At 39.4% G+C, this 15,592-nt stretch overlaps 1 long non-coding RNA gene across 1 annotated transcript; it reads left to right on the top strand.

The window, feature by feature from the left end:
- The first annotated feature begins 4,913 nt into the window (after positions 1 to 4,913).
- On the top strand, positions 4,914 to 10,632 carry LOC141521574 (uncharacterized). Its single transcript, XR_012478008.1, has 3 exons — positions 4,914 to 5,158; positions 5,637 to 5,818; positions 6,605 to 10,632. It is a non-coding gene; the product is annotated as an uncharacterized LOC141521574 (long non-coding RNA).
- Positions 10,633 to 15,592: the final 4,960 nt, after the last annotated feature.

The raw sequence follows: 15,592 nt of genomic DNA, 5'->3' as shown, positions 1-15,592 counted from the left end.
ATTGCTGTCTGTTGGGAACACCCATTCTTCCAAGGGCATATAAACATCAATAGGCTAGCTGTTTGGCCTTGGGCAAGCCACTTAACCCTATTGCCTAGCAAAAACCTAAAAAACAAACAAACAAACAAAAACCAACAAAACATCAATAGGCCACAATTTGGGACAGCCAAATGATTAATCCTTTTATCAATTATTCACTAGCCATAATTAATAAAATGAATAATTTCCAAGAAATTATGTCTCTTGAACTTTTTATATATCACACTATATATAAATGTCTCTGTGCGTATGTATGTTTGTGTGTATAGATGTATATATACATCTGTCTCTCTTCTGACACTGACTCCTCCCTGGTGCAGCCCTTTATCCCCTCAAATTTATATTAAGACTTTAGTCTCCTGGTTCATCTCCCAAGTTGTGTGTGTGTGTGTGTGTGTGTGTGTGTGTGTGTGTGTGTGTGTGTGTGTGTGTGTGAGAGAGAGAGAGAGAGAGAGAGAGAGAGTAGGTCAGTGAATATATACATGCATGCACATATACAAGAGAAAGAGAGATAGTATAAAGATAGACTAAACAGGACTTGGCAATTGATTGGACAATGGACAAAAGAGAGGAGTTAATGATGCCATCTAGGTTGGAGGTTTGTGGGATAAGATGATGGAGCTTTCAACTTTAAGAGGAAAGCATTCCAGAAGAAAGATAATGAGCTTACTTTTTGGAGATAATGAGTTTAAGATATCTATGGAACATCCAGGTTTCGATTTCCACAGGGCAGTTGGAGATGGGAGAATGAAGGTAAGGTGAGAAATTAGGTCTATATTAATTGATTTGAGAATCTTCTAGATAATGATGAAAATTCAATCCACGAGAAATGATAAGATCCCCAAGTGAAATAGTATAGAGGGAGAAAAGAAAGTCTCAGGACAGAGGCTATGAGGACATCCATGGTTGATGAAAGAAAGAACATATTGGGGCGGCTAGGTGGTGTAGTAGATAAAGCACGGGCCCTGGAGTCAGGAGTACCTGGGTTCAAATCTTGTCTCTGACACTTAATAATTACATAGCTGTGTGGTCTTGGGCAAGCCACTTAACCCCATTTGCCTTGCAAAAACCTAAAAAAAAAAAAGAACATATCAACTGACTGCTTATGTACTGCCATACTGCCATGAGATACTCTTCTCAATATTCTTATGACTTCCAATACAGAAATATCCTTCCCTGACCATTACTCTCCTATATAAATTGCCTTCCCCTGTTAGGACATAAACTTCTTGAAGGTTGAGACTGTAATGTTTTTCTATCTCCAAGTATCACTATAATGTCCAGAATATAGTACATACTTAATAAATTATTTATTTATTCATGCCCTAACCACATGGTATGAAAATAACAATATGCTCTCACACTTATAGTGAATGTCATCTACTGATTCCAGACTGCATTATCATTGACACCCTAGGCAATACACTTGCTTAGTTCTGTAGCCAACTTCTTGTTCCAACCTCAACCTCTACTCCCAAACTTTCCTGTTACTGTAACTTACTCTGGTCATGTTGACCAAATGGGCTATGATTGGAGCTAGTGATGTTTATTCTCTTCATTAAGAGGCTACTTCAGTCCATTCAACTGCACAAACATTTATTAAGCACTCTACATATACTAAGCATTGTATTAGGTGCTGGAGATAAGATGACATATAATAGGACCAATCAGACCAATATCTTTTCTCTATCCTCCCTCCCCACAAAGGTTACAATAGTTTTTCCCTAAAAAGTAATAAAACCAAAAACTAGAACTTATTGCCCTGGGGGTTGGGTCCAGATTCCTGGTTGCTCTAGATGTATTGATGTGGTTTTTTGTTTGCCTAAGGGCACATAAAGTTTCACTCACATGGAGCTGGGGTACTAAAGACTTGGCAATATTCCCAAACTATTTAAATCACCACACCCTGTCCTGCTGACCAGGACAGAAACCAGGATAAAAATAATGGCTCATCTACCCATATTAACACCCTCAAGTATCCTTGTTGAATAACCTTTCTACATTATAGCTGTCAGTCTCCTTTTTTTTTTAAATTGTTCAATAACTTCTAAGTGTTTCCTCAGAACCTGTCCTAAAAGAATGCTGGTCTGAGTCATCCTTACCTCTAGGAGATGTCAAAAGTTGGAAACTGTTCCTCCCCTGCCCTCAGAAATATTTTTTGAGATATTAAATACAGACATGAACATAGAACATCTTGCCTCTTGAACTTGGAAGTGTTTTGTGTTTCCTTTCATGATTTATTTTGTGGGTTTCCTTAGGAGCCTTTATATAGCAGGATCTCAGTGAAGGAGCTTTTTTTCATAGTCAGGATTAAAGAGTTGCTTAAAACTACCAGCAATGTTAAAGGACAGTCAGGGATTAGTTTGGGTTCCTTTCCAACAAGTAAACAAAGGCTATAAGCCTGAAGTGGGGAATTAAATCTTTACCTCTTGAAGAGTCAAATAAATTGTTCTTTCCATCATCATTACACCAAGAACTGATGAGTCAATTCAATTCAATTCAGCAAGTATTTTATTAAGCTACTACTGTATGTAAGACATTGTACTTTAGGCACTGGGGAGGGAGACAAGACAAAATAAAACATCCCTTGACTTCAAGGAGATTATTTTCTAGATTTTACTTCATATTTTTTTAAGATTCTTCCTTTTGGTTTGACTTATCAATAAGTATTGCTAAGTAAAGTACCATATCACTTTGACCACTAGACTTTGACCCCTTAGACCTTGATGGGATCAGTCCCAGACTCTGAACCCAGGAGCCTTTGGGAGAGCAATACTTCCAAAGTCTAGTGCCCCCAGACACCATCCTAGGAAGAGAGGCAGCCTGGCAACTGCTCATACAGGTACTAATACCACAACTACTGAAATCACAAAAAAGAACATTTGTGCCACCAAGTTGGCACAATCAAAATCTCTCCCCTCCCATCAAAAAATTAGTGTCCAATAACTTCCTACCTTGCCTTAGTCATAATTTTCATCCTTTAAAGAATGAAGAAGGGGGTGGATAGGTGGCGTAGTGGATAAAGCACTGGCCCTGGAGTCAGGAGTACCTGGGTTCAAATCCGGTCTCAGACACTTGTGGCCTTGGGCAAGCCACTTAACCCCATTGCCTTGCAAAAAACCAAAAAAAAAAAAAAGAATGAAGAAAGAGATAAAGAGAAATTCTATTCTTAGATCTGATTCACAGTAAGGGTTGAAATAGGTGCTTAGAGGAAAAATTTCAAGAATAGATAGATAGAAGTTCTGGCATAGTCTATGACATATTCCCAATATTTAAGGAAAGTAGATTTCAAAGAGTTCAAAAGAATAGATAATATCCCATTGTAAGGGAGATGCTCAAGAATGAAATTCTGAAGCCAGAAAGGAAAACAAATCCAATGAAGATAAAATATGGCATTTGTCTAAAATGCAATGTGACCACATGACAAACAGCAATCAACTGAGATCTTTAAAATTAATGCCAAAGATGGAAGCTAGGCTAGGAAGAGAAGGTGAATCTAATAAGAAAATGTCAGGTATGCTAAATAAATCTCTAAATGAGGTGGAGTTGGTGAAGGAAGTTGAAGATAATAAAAAAAATGGTACATGTTTGTGTTTGGTTTTAGCTTCTCCCCCCCCCCATATATTGAAGGAAAATGAGAATCAAAAAAATGGATTACATGGGGTATGATAATTGATGACATAGGAATGCAGAAATACTGAACTCTTAATTTGCTTCTGTTTTCACTACCAAGGAAGATGACTTGTACTAGAAATGAAAGGACTAAAAAAATGACTAACAAGGAATTGATATCCAAAGTAAGGGAGTAGTAAAGAGCATGTAGCTATCCTTGATGAATTCAAGTCACCTGACTCTAATATATTCTTGACTACTGAAAGAACTGACAGATGTGATTGATAAACACTCTAAATAATATTTGAAAGAACATGAACAAGAGAAGCATAACAAAGGTTGTCCCAATTTTCAAAAAACAAGAAAGAAAAAAAAAGGGGGAAAGAACCAGATTTTAAAACTATAAGATGCCGAGGTTGACTTTGATTCTTGGAAAAAACTCTAGATCATTAAAGAAATAACTGGAACTTATTTAGAAAGGGAAGATTTGTTGACACCAAGCCAACATAACTTCATAAAGAATATCACATCAATAATCTCATTTTCTTTTCTCACATAATTTCTTAACTAAAAGATGAGGGGAATGCTGTGAATCTAATTTACCTAGATTTTACTATTCATAAAACAACTCTATATTCTTGTTGAGAAGATGGAAAGTTAAGGATTAGATGACACAAACAGAAGACTTTGGAACTCTTTGGATGATAGGATTCCATGGTTCAATGTCCACATGGCAGGTTCTCCAGTGGTATACTCCAGGGAATCTATACTTGGCCCTGTGTTGTTTAACATTTTTGTCTATGATTTTGACAATGGCAAAGATCAAATATTTATCAAACTTTGGGTGTCACAGAGCTGGAAGTGATAACTAGTAGTAAATGAGAGATGAAAAAGGAATCTTGGCATGCTAGAGCATTGAATTGAAATGGATAAAATGAAATTTATTAGGAATACAGGTAAAATACTCCATTTCAGTTAAAAAAAATCACTGTCACAAGTTTGAGACAGGATGGTTATAGTTAGCTAGGAATTGTTCTGAAAAAGAGCTGGGAGTTTTAGTGAGTTCTAACCCCAATATTAATCATCAGTTTTATGTGGCAGTTGAGAAACTTGTGCTTCATTAAGAGAGATAGTTTCCAGAAAGGGGAAGTGATAGTTTCACTGTACTATGCCCTTGTCAGAGTATTGTATTCTGTTCAAAGTATCATAGTTAAAGAAGAACATTGATTAACTAGACTGTCCAGGAGGCAACCAGATGGCAAAAGGCCTTTAATCCATATCAAAGGAGGATGGGTTGAAGGAATTGGGCATGTTTAGCCTGGAGAAGGAAAGCTTGAGGGGTTGTCAGGTGAAAGAGATCATTTGATTGGAAGGCAGAGTTAGGGAAGAAATAATAATGAGACTCACCTTCTGGAAAACTATCCTAAAGCATAGAGTTTTTTGAGGATGGTTCAGGCTTCCTTCAAAAGTGCTGGATTCCTTTACCTAGAGACTAAACAACTGCTAGGTATGTGATAATGGGGGAGGGGGTTCCTTTCTTATATGGTTTAGATTACAGGATTACTGAGATCTTTCCCATTCTCAAATTGTGTGATTCTGTGACTTGGTGACCTCTAAAGTTCTGTCCAGCTGTAATTCCATTAGCTATTCAGTTCTGAGCCTTTTGTTATTGTTGCTGTTGTTGGGTTGCACCCTACTCTTCATGACCTCCAGTTGTCCTGACTCCTACCTGGCCACTGGACCCAGATGGCTCTGGAGGAGTAAGTGAGGCTGGTGACTTAGCACAGCCCCCCCCCCCCATCCAATTAACAGTGCTTGACAGGCATCACCTCCTTGAGGTCCTGGTCTTCTTCAAGAAGAAGGACAAGCATCACCATCAGTCAATAATCCTTTCTCATGGGGCTAACAACTTATCCAAATTTCTGCATTTAGTGTGCCTGGCCGGTAGTAGCTTATTGGTCGATTAACTGAGAAATCGTTGCCAGGGCACATTCAACGGATTGATCCAGCTGAGACTTGGAGCTTTGGGGAACAGAAGAAAGGCTAGTCACACGTCTCCAGATGGAAGCTCCAAAGTCCAACTCTTCCCAGGTCCAGAGGGGAACAGCATATCATCTTAGTCACTGCCATCCGTCAGAGGAGAAAAACAACTGTGTGGTTTAAGAGGGTAATGTGTTCCATTGTGCAGGATAGAAGGAAACTGGAGGAAAGTCTGCTGAGGCAGCTAGGTCTCTATCTCTCCATCTGGTTGTTTCTGTGTGTGTTTCTCTGTCTCTACCCGCCTGCCCGCACCCCCTTCTCCCTGGCCCTGCCCCGTGTATGTATGTGTGTGTGTGTGTGTGTGTGTGTGTGTGTGTGTAAGGGAGCACATGTTACCCGGTCTTGTAGGGTCTCTTCAACCGGGAGGCACAGAGGCTGATGGAGATGTAGCATCCCCAGGATGCTGTCCAGAAGCATTCTCGGAAAAGAAACAATAGTATCTGGTGTTTGCAAAAGAAATACATTAAATTTTTAACAGGAGGACTACTTCCCCCCCTCCCCCAGTGAAATCTGTCTACAGAAAGAAGTAAACTCCGGAGTCCTGGAAGGCCCGGACAGCGGGCAGAGGGCAAATGCCATCCTCTTTAAAGGAGGCGGATTGGGAAAGAGGAGGTGCGGCCCGGGAGGGATGGGGAGAGGAGGAGGGGGGTGGGACAGAAGAGGGGGAGGAGGCGGGAGAGGCCGGGGTTGGGGGGACCAGCAGGGGCTGCCCCTCCAGCAGGGCGCTGGCCCTTTGTCACCCATCCCTTCTTTCTCCCCCACTTTATAGTTCTTCAGTGGGATGCTTACGTAGGCTATGACCATGCTCTTGTCTGTGCGTGTGGTGGGGGTTGTGCTATGACTTGAGTTGTCGGGGTTTTTTTTTTTTCTCCTTAAACCCCAGTTTATGTTTTGTTATGTTTTGTATCTGCAGCTTCGTCTCCAGGATCTTCCAGTAAAGGATGACTCACGGCTGGGTTATCTCCCCTCTCACTCTCAGGCCTGGGAAACTGCAAACAAGCCGCCCTCCTCCAAGGCACCCTCCCCGCCGGCCTGCCGCCCGGCTCCGCAGGAAGGCAGCCGGCTGCTCACGCAGTCCCGTCTCCAGCCGGCTTGGGCAAACTAATTAGCCTCCAAATGGTTTTAGGAGCAGACTAGATGATCATCCTGCTTAGGAGTGAGGCTTCCATAATTAATTTTTAGGGCAATAGCTCTAAAGAAATGCTTTGTGCCCACAGCCAATTAATCTTAATTATTAACCTCATAAACAAAGTCGGTATATTTTGTAATAAGGCCTGTAGAGACAAATGTCTTATCTTAGGCAATCGAGGCAAATTACTGGGTAGCCAGATCCAAGCAGTCTCAAGTACAGAATAGATGCTGAAATCCTTTATGTCTTCAGCTAATTGTTGGGCTCCAAGGTAATAATAATAATAATAATAATAATAACCGACATTCATAATAGCACTTTAAGGTTTGCAGTTCACTTTTCAGACCCTTACTTAAACCTCATAATCATCCTGTGAGGTAAGTAATATCTACTTTGTCATTCTACAGATGAGTAAACAGAGGCAGAGATGGTAAGAGACTTATTACAGTTAGTATCTGAAGCAATATTCAAACCCAGAATGCCTTGACTCTAATGTCAAAGATATCTGAAATACCACATGAGGTATACTTATGTGATTTAAAATAGACAAATAACACACATATAAAATAAACCCAGATATATGTTAATTATTGAATCAACAAACATTTATTAAGTAATATGCCCCTATGAGAATAAAAAAATGAGACAGTCAATGAAACTTGTTCCAAAGACTGCATCTCTTTTGCAAGGGATGTTTATTCAAAATTTTCTGTTACTGGTTAGGTTCAAAGGGTAAGAAGCCAAAATCCAGTTGGAATTTATAGTCAGCTAACATTTCAGAAAGACCACCAGAATGAGAATCAGGAGACTCTGGGTCTGCCACTGACTACTGTGTGATACTGAACAACTTTCTTTGCCTCATCTGTAAAATTAAAGGGTTGGAAGAGATGCTTTCTAAGGGCCTTTTAGTTCTTACATTCTGGATTATAACAAAGGGCTTCTCTAAGCTCTTCTGAGACTATTGTACTATTTGTCTTTTACCCTGACACTGAAATTATTGTTCTGTCCTCCCAGCACAGTGCCATATATGTGCTGACCTGATCATGAAATCCCCATCATGACCTCAAGCTATCTTCTAGGAAACCACCTGTGACCAACACCTGGCTTCAGCCTTGGCTGACCCATGTTACCTGTGTCCTAGTGATGCCTTGAAGGGAAAACTGGGTGATGCCAATTGCCTTATCCAGATTTCAAGTTGGTTCTCGTGATTACACTTGTCTCCCTTTCTCCGGGGCTATTGGCTCTAGGCATGGACCATGGGTGCAGCCACTCTGGCTGCTTGCCCTATCCGCCTCCTCTCTGGCACCATTCCACACAGAGCCTTCCAGGGCTGTAAGTTGACATGTGATTGTCACAGAAATTATCCTCAGTACCTGCTTACATTAAGATCTCTAAGAAATATATCTAGGCATTTTTTTCTTTCTATTTTTTTCCAAAGCATAATCATCTATATCCTGTGGGTGAGGTAAAATAGTTTTTTATTAGTACTATGTCTAATATGCTATCTGAGACCCTGAGGAAATTATCTTACTGTTGATATGATAACCTTCATTAATCAGTAGTGTTTCTCTCTCTCTCTCTCTCTCTCTCTCTCTCTCTCTCTCTCTCTCACACACACTTTCTTTTTTTTTTTTTTTTTGCAAGGCAAATGGGGTTAAGTGGATTGCCCAAGGCCACACAGCTAGGTAATTATTAAGTGTCTGAGACTGGATTTGAACCCAGGTACTCCTGACTCCAAGGCCAGTGCTTTATCCACTGCCACCTAGTTGCCCTCTCTCTCACTTTCAGACTGGAATGACTAAAGTCCACTCTAAATATGAATTCCACAGCTTTAAACATTTAGTAACTTAAAGGAAGATAATAAAATAAATCCTAAATCTGATTTTTTTCAACTGAGTAGACTCTTCCTGAGTTCAACACACCCATTGTTTATCTGTTTGTTTTTTTTTAAAGGAGAGATAAAATGATATAGGGGAATGGGTGGGGAAAAAAACAGTTATTAAATGGAGATGGATAAAGAAAAGGAAAACAGTTCCCCTTCTCAAGGTGCTCACACTCTAATTGGGGGAGAAGATACACAGAAGAAAGTCTAAGATCTTTCTGTAGTTAACTAGTTGTGTTTTGAATAAGCTGCTTAACCTATAGACCTCACTTTCCTTAAACATTAGACTGGTTGTACCAGATGAGCTAAATCTTTGATTCTATGTGGAAACTTGACCTTGAGTATTTTTGGAAATTTGGATTCAGATTTTGCCTCTGACTCATTGTGTGACCATGGGTAAGCTCTTTGTGCCCAAGCTTACTCCATCTGTTAAACACTCCCTTGTGTCTGGTTTTGCCATGGGTGTCCATGGTTTAGAATCAGCATGGCATAGCAGATGGAGGACTGAGCTTGGGATCAGCAAGAAATAGATTCAAATTCCAATTTTGATGCTTGCTAGGTGTGTCATCTTGGCTTAGTTGATTTGCGTTTCAGGCAAATTCCTCAGAATTTTTCTCCAAAAGTGTGTATTAGTATTATAGAATGCAATTTGTCAGCTCATATTGTGCTGGCAAACAGTTAAGAATAGACTTGGAGGGGCAGCTAGGTGGTGCAGTGGATAGAGCACTGGCCCTGGAGTCAGGAGTACCTGAGTTCAAATCTGACCTCAGACACTTAATAATTACCTAGCTGTGTGGCCTTGGGCAAGCCACTTAACCCCATTGCCTTACCAAAAAAAAAACCCAAAAAAGAATGGACTTGGAGTGGGAAGTACAGAGGGAATGAGTGCCATACATACTTTTAAGTTTAATCTGAATTATTAACACTTTCTAACTTATTTTCATAAGTCTAGGTAATCAACAAAACAGTAAATCAAGCTCTTATTTGTAGCATTTGCTGATTTCCAAAGTGATACATTTAAAAATCTACTTCTATGATCTGACTCCAGTATATTGATCACGTTGATCAATCACATTGATCCAGTACTTCATCAGTTTAGATTTCCTACAGGGCACCACTGAGTATTATGTTATACCCAGAAGGTCACGGCAAACCTTGTACATTCCCAGATATCCCCTTCACCACTCTCCTAACAGAATCATCAAATGGCAAAACCCTAAGATGAGCTTCCTGCCTCTTTTAGACTGTTTTAGTGGATTTGTCTACTGTGCTTATGAGACAGAAAGACAAAGAAAAGAAGATTCTAAAAGACAGATGGGGGCAGAGAGAGAGAGAGAGAGAGAGAGAGAGAGAGAGAGAGAGAGAGAGAGAAATTATGTTGACCTACAGTCATACCTATGATTATCGTCATTACCTTCCCCACTCACTCTGCAATACATTCAGATCTGACTAGTAGTCTCTTGGGCACTCCAGGAAAATCCCTCTTGCATCTTTTCCATTAGCTTAATTTAGTTTATAAACTTGGCTCTCACACTAATCTGGAGGACTCTCCTGCTTCCTCAGAAGCCCTTTCTCTATTTCTTTTCCTTTTCTCTCCTGTCACCAGGTGCTCTGTGATATTTATCCTTTCTCTTCCTCCACTGGAATATTGCTAAATGATTCCGTTCAAGATGCCTCATTCATCTCTTTCTTTGCTTCATAAATTTTCTGAGCCCCATACTGGGCTAATCCCTAAGGTTACAAACATGATGCAACTAAACACTTCTGGGAAGCTCTGTGACTTCCAATTCCCTTTCATACTGGCTTCACACTTGATTGGTGTGTGTGTTGTACACTATATTTTGAAGACCAAATCTAATCAAACTATGCTTTTATTTCTTGTGAGTATCTAGAAGGAAAAAATTAAAATGCATTAATATTATAATAAAAATAGTTTTGGCCTCATGGATCCTTTGAAGGGGTCTCAGGGATCCCCAGACCACAGTCTGAGAATTACTGTTTTAGACAATAGGGAAATGCATTCAAAGGTGTGGTGATAGCAGACAGGATAAGATCAAGAAATGGCAATAAATTCTCTTTATAATGAACAGTAAAAGACTTGGGGCAATTTCAGATAATGCTGGAAAGACAGATTGGAGAGATTGGAGTTACATTCTGGAGGGTCTTGAATGTTAGAATAAACAATGTCTTTTTTTTTTTTTGGTAAGCAATGGAAAGCCTCTGATAATTTTTGAGAGGGGAAGGACAAGTCCAGATCTGTTTGAGAGAAAGATTATTTTGACTGAGTCCTGAAGGTGAATTGGAGGGGGTAAACTATAAGAGGATAGAATGAAGGTTTATATTCTAGAGTGGTTGCAATAAAATAAAATAAAAGTGTAAAGAAATGTTTTTGGGAAAGTTTTGATGGGATAAAATTGACAGAATTTGGAAATTTATTAGATGTGAATAGTGTGGATAGGAAGAGTCTGAGGCTACTTTCAAGTTTTGTGATAAGGTGGTTGGGAGAAAGGTGCCATTAAAGAGAAATAATGATGAAAGGAATTCAGACAGGTTTTAAGGGGAAAATGATGAATTCAATTTTGTATATAATTCATAGATTTAGAACTGTAATGGATGTCAGGAATTATCTAACCCATCCAATGTTATATTTGTGGTAATGGTGATATGATGAGGATGATGTCTGTCCTTCATTCTGGAAGAAGATCATAACATTAGGGAGGTGATGCCATGACAAGCAAGTGAATTTGATTTAGAGTGAGACAGGGCTGTGTTAAGTCACCAACATCACTTTTTCCTCCAACATCATCTGGGACCAGTAGCCAGATATAAATCAGGATGACTGGAGATGTCCCTGGATGTGAGGCAATCAGGGTTAAGTGACTTGTCCAAGGTCCCACAACTAGTAATTGTCCAGTGTCTGAGGCTGGATTCGAACTCCCATCCTACTGAATCCAAGTCCAGTACTCTATCCACTGCACCACCTCCTAGCTGCCAAAGCAAGCAATCTCATACAGGTTATACATATGCAATTGTGGAGACATATTTCCACATTAGTCATGTTGTGAAAGAGAAAAAACAGAACAAAAGAGAAAAGGCAAAAAATAAAACAAAAAAGTCAAAATAATATGCTTTGATCTGCATTCAGATTTCATAGTACTTTCTCTGGATGTGGATGGCATTTTCCATCATGATTCTTTTGGAGTTGTCTTGGATCATTGTATTGCTGAGAAGAGCTAAGTCTATCATAGTTGATTATCACACAGTGTTATTGTTACTATGTACAGTGTTCTCCTGATGCTGCTCACTTCATTCCACATCAATTCATGTAAATTTTTCCAGGTTTTTCTGAAATTCACCTGCTCATCATTTCTTATAGCACAATATAATCCCACTACACATAGCACAACTTGTTCAGCCATTCCCTAATTGATGGTCATTCCCCCCTTTTCCAATTCTTTGCTACCACAAAATTAAGAGCTGCTATAAATATTTTTGTACATGTGATTCTTTTCACTGTTTTATGATCTCTTTGGGATAGAGTAGTAGTCTTGCTGGATCAAAGGTTATGCACAACTTTGAACATGATCACAAATTGCTCTCCAGAAAGGTTGGATCAGTTCACAACTTCACCAATAAAACTAACTTTCCAGGAATACAAGGAAGTGGAAGAGACTAAGGGTAAAGAGTTCTATTTTCAAAAGAACAGAGGTTCCAAGAGTCTTAGTGAAAGTGATAAGCAGAGTGCTTTGTGTATATTATCTAATTTAATTCCCTCTTCAACTTTTTGAAGTAGATAAGATATTTCACAAAGAGGTTTGGTAATTTGCCCAAAATTACAGAACCAGCTAGTGGCAGAGCTGAGACTAGTAGTCAGATCATGTAATTTCAAGCCCAATGCTCCTGCTAAACTATACTAGCCACAGTGTATATAGACTGCATCCATCCTCAGATTAGGTTTGGCACTTGTTTATATACCACCTTGTATTATTCTCTAATTGCCCATTTGTGAAAGTCCTGTGGCCCATCTTAAGCTACTCTGGAATTGGGAAGGAGTTTTATGTTTCAAACACAGCTCCAAGAATACTCTAACCTTGACCTTGCCTAGATTTCTCTTGATAACAGATGAGTACCCACACAAGGTAGATTAGGAGACCCAACAACACCTTAACATGGACTTTTCCACCTACTTTTATACGATGTGCCTCATATTGCCAGGACACCCAAGACATCAATGGAGCCATTCTTTATGGATAAGCTGCTCTTGTAGAAATCTAATTTTAATGGAAATCATGTATTTTACTGGTATAAGGAATCTATCAGTATCAATCTGTTCACTGAATATGTTCTGACCTTCTAGAAAGGTCAATTGATTTTAGGGGAGAAGACTTTGATCAGATTGAGATTGGGACTAAATCATTTGGAATTGGGAACTCCCAGATAAGGGAAGCCCCTCTACCCATGTAGATAATTTATAATCTTAGAACACTGAGAAGCTAAGTGGCTAACCTAGGATCACATAGGATTCCTGGCTCCATGGTTAGCACTCTTTCAACTACACCCCAGTGCTGAGTTCAGTTTTTGGTTCTGCTTTTTACTATCTGTAGGCCTCAACTTCTTTTTCTATGAAATATGTGTTGTGGAAGGGGGGAAGAAGGTTGAACTAGATTCCTTCTATGATCTCTTCCACCTGTTATTCTACAATCCTACAAAAATGTTTCTCTTTGAAGTATCAACTGTAGGAGATATGAGTGATATTCAATGAAAGTCTTGGAACAGTTAGATCCAATTGCATGTATGTACTTATTACAATAGTTAAAGATATCTATGATTAGAAAAATACCAACCAGGAATCCCTCTGTCCTCATCAATATGGGTTAGGATAGTTGGAAGGTTTTCCCCTAAAGGACCACAAACTGTCCCTAGACCTTGATTGACTTGGAACTGATGAATTTATATTTATTTTGCTATTTATTTCCCCAATACATTTTAATTTGGTTCTAAACACACTTGGGGAGTGTTTCCAGGCATGTTTGACATTACTGTGGAAGAAAATCAATCATCCTGATTCCTTTCTGGCCATTGGACCCAGATGGCTCTGGAGGAAAAAGTGAGGCTGATTGACAGCCCAGGACCCGTGGTCCCTCCCTCAAAAACAGTTCATACGTATGTCATGAAATCACTTCCCTGGTGTCATGGTCTTCTTTGGGAATGAAGCACCAATATCATCATTCGAAGGTGGGATTTTGGTGTGAATTTTTAAAAAGTCAGGCATCAGAGATGAGGAGGGAGAACATTCCAGGCATGGGAAACAGCTAGAGAAGATGTCCAGAGCTGAGAGATGGAATATTTTGTACATTGAACCATTAGTATCTTTAAATTAAAGAGTATTTTGTGGGAGGGAGGGTGAGCAGGAAAGAAAATGCAAAACATATAAAGACTGGAGTCAGGGTGGGGATCAGAGAAGGTTATAAAGGGCTTTGAAAAACTAAACAGAGTACTTTATTTTTTATCCTAGAGGTGATATGTAGCTACTGGAGTTTATTGAGTAGGGAGGTAATTTGAACCTCAGCTTTACAAAAAATCATTTTGGTAATAGTAGTCCAAGCTTAAGGTGGTGAGGGCTGGTATCAGGAAGATGGCATGATTCGAGAACAGAAGAGATTTGAGAGATGTCATGGAGGTAAAGTCAATAGACCTTGATAGTATTTGTATTAATTATCTTTTCTATGTCATGCCGAAGTAAATTTTCTTTTGTTAACTTTTGAATGACCTTCAAGTGTCTCATTTCATTCCAACTCAGAACCTAAGCTACTAAGCCTGAGTCAAATTCATCCATCACATTTGGCACAGTCAGTAATTTGGACAAGATGGCATCATGGCTCATATTGTATTTGAAGTTTTGGAAAGACAATGCAAATATGAAGGATAGAGTAATTGAGTGGGCAGATTTGGTTCTGTAGTACCCTGTGGCAAGGGTTCTTTTTTTTGTTTTTTAGGTTTTTGCAAGGCAATAGAGTTAAGTGGCTTTCCCAAGGCCACACAGCTAGGTAATTATTAAGTTTCTGAGGCTGGATTTGAACTCAGGTACTCTTGACTCCAGGGCTGGTGCTCTATCCACTGTGCCACCTAGCCATCCGGGCAAGGGTTCTTTTGATGATGCGTAGGAAGTCTTCTCAATAGACTGAATAATAGGCCACTACTTGTACAGGGCAGTTAGTTCAATGGGTGCTGGAGATGGCTTTCAGAGAGAGTAAAGAAAGTGCTGGGTCTAGTATTTACTGGTAGTTATTGACTGTCTTTAAGAAGTTGAACTGCTAGCATAAGACTAAAAATAATTGGATCAGTATATTCAGCAACTAGAGACAAAGCAGCAAGTTTTTAAGGACCATTCAATGACAGATGAGGTATATTTGAGAGTTTATAACAACACAAGTTAAAAGGATTCTACTGAAGAGAGTGGCAAATGACAGGTTACAGCTGGAATAGACAGGCTGGGATAGATAAATATGGTGTCCAACCCAGAGACTTACCTTCACTGTACTGAGATCAGACTCATGAGACAGGAAAATAGGCACAGAGATTAGGAAAAAAACTTGGAAATATGATTAATAAAAAACACCTAGTTTATCCTATTAATGTCTCTAAGGGTGATTTCTTCCATTGGTGGGGGGTGAGGGGTTAGGTTGGCTATAAACCACAAAGATACTGGAGAGAGTTTAAGAAAGCCAACCAGATGAGTGATTGGGCTCCTAAGAATATGGTCCCCATGAGGCATCTTTCTACAAGAGAGGTCCTTAATTTGGGGAACTCTCAAATACCTTACTAATTGAATCAGTTATACATGCCATATGAAGACTACCTTCCCTGTTCACATCCAAGGCCATCTCCAC

This window comes from Macrotis lagotis, chromosome 4 (assembly GCF_037893015.1).
Source record: "Macrotis lagotis isolate mMagLag1 chromosome 4, bilby.v1.9.chrom.fasta, whole genome shotgun sequence".
Classification (NCBI taxonomy): Eukaryota; Metazoa; Chordata; class Mammalia; order Peramelemorphia; family Peramelidae; genus Macrotis; species Macrotis lagotis.
The sequence above is the reverse complement of the archived record's forward strand: the minus strand, read 5'-3'. Positions and strand labels throughout refer to the sequence as shown.